The following is a 1826-nucleotide window of genomic DNA, read 5'->3' on the forward strand; positions in this document are numbered from 1 at the left end:
GTACCCAGGGTAGATTCCTTCTGCCAAGTGGAGATCCTTAGCCAAACCCTGGGAAAGACTAACCTTTGGCCCTCGGTCATGGCGTACGCCATGACCTCGATCGAGCCAAATATTTTCCCGTCCGGCCCTCCCACTCAGTCAATAAGTACATAGTATTGCCATGGTAGAAGTCTTAGGTAAATAGCCCCCTGAGAAGACATGTGGTTACTAGCAAAATACTAAACCCAGAAAGATTGAAGAAAATAAAAGGAAATCGAAAAACATTGGCTTCTAGGCTGACATGCTGATCATTTTCAAGTTTCCTCACAGCTTCTTTACCACAAGTTTACTGTGCCTTTCAATAACATGCGGACTCTTAAATTCAAAGGTCAACCGACAAATGCGTTTTTCGCTATCGTCAATCAAATGTTCGGCGGCTCCTCTGAGCTTCCGACTACTGTCCAGCGCGCAGTAATCAAATCACATCGTTGAGCCCAGGTCAGTCAACATAGTCGGAAGCTGGGAGGAGCCGCCGAACATTTAATTGACGGTAGCGAAAAACGCATTTGTCGGTTGACCTTTGAATTTAAGAGTCCGCATGTTATTGAAAGGCGCCGTAAGCGTGCACTATGACCATCCGACAAAAGTTCACTGAAGTTAATTCCTGTGCGGCGGCGTTAGTATCTGGATGGGTGACCTAAAAAAATATTCTACTTTGTAACAGAAGCATAGGACCGGAAATTCTATTTTAACGCTCAAAAATGCGAACTAAGTTAGGTACAGATTTTGTTAGCTTGCTTTATGCAAAACAAATATTGATGCAAAAGTAAATAAATATTAATACACAGTTTTTAGGAAGAGCAGAAACTTGAAGTTTTCAGGACGGTCGATCGAGGATAAAATATTTTGCCGTCAGCAACAAAATTTATGACATGAAAACAACATTAATTTTGAACCGCGAAGATAAAAAGTTACCATCAGCGAAAAACATTTTGTGAGATTTTTGCTAAACTGAATTTTCTTATTGTACTTTTGGCTGCACAAGTAAATCGCAAAATCGAAAGTGACATCGAATTCAGCGGGCGCCGTGATCAAGTTACCGCGGCGTGTTTACTCGCGAAACAGTAAAGCATCTGAGTCAAATGATGGCAAGGTACCGGGTTTTTGTTTTTGTTAGCTTTCTTTTTCTTTCAAGTGTTATAAAGTTTGACAAGAAATATGCGAATTCAACACACGACGCGATACACGACCCCATAAGCTTTATAGCTTTAAACATTATCGTGTTTAAATTAAGGTATATCTATCTATCTATATCTATCTAACACAAAGATCACAATCGCTCAACTCTTGAGGTTGACCATTGCCCCTGCTAAGTCAAAAATTTACTCTCCAAGACGAGGTTATTTATCACCAGGTTCCATCGTTTTGGAAATAGCAGCTACTTTATTATTCATCAGCGTCACAATTTTTGGCTGATTTTGGGGCTTATTTTGTTGAAACTCAAGCACGCTTCCAACAGACCTGTTTATTTTCGTGACTTATGCACCGCTGCTCACAGAGCACTAACACAAAAACCCACCCGTATCACGTTTCAACCCAGGTATGCAAATTTGTTGAGCTCGAAAAATTCACAACGTAATATTAAAATTCACAAAGGCTGGAGATATCACAAAAACGTTTTCCAGCGAGAAATTTATTGAAACAAACAATATACAGTATTTGCTATTAGAGGCAAAAAAATCCTTCCTATTTCAATTGCGTGCATGCAAACAAAACACACAATCCGTGTCACAAAGCATATGCAATTAAATAAATTTCTGACAGTTCACATCAAACCCTTTTCGAAA

Source organism: Montipora foliosa, chromosome 10 (assembly GCF_036669935.1).
Source record: "Montipora foliosa isolate CH-2021 chromosome 10, ASM3666993v2, whole genome shotgun sequence".
Lineage (NCBI taxonomy): Eukaryota > Metazoa > Cnidaria > Anthozoa > Scleractinia > Acroporidae > Montipora > Montipora foliosa.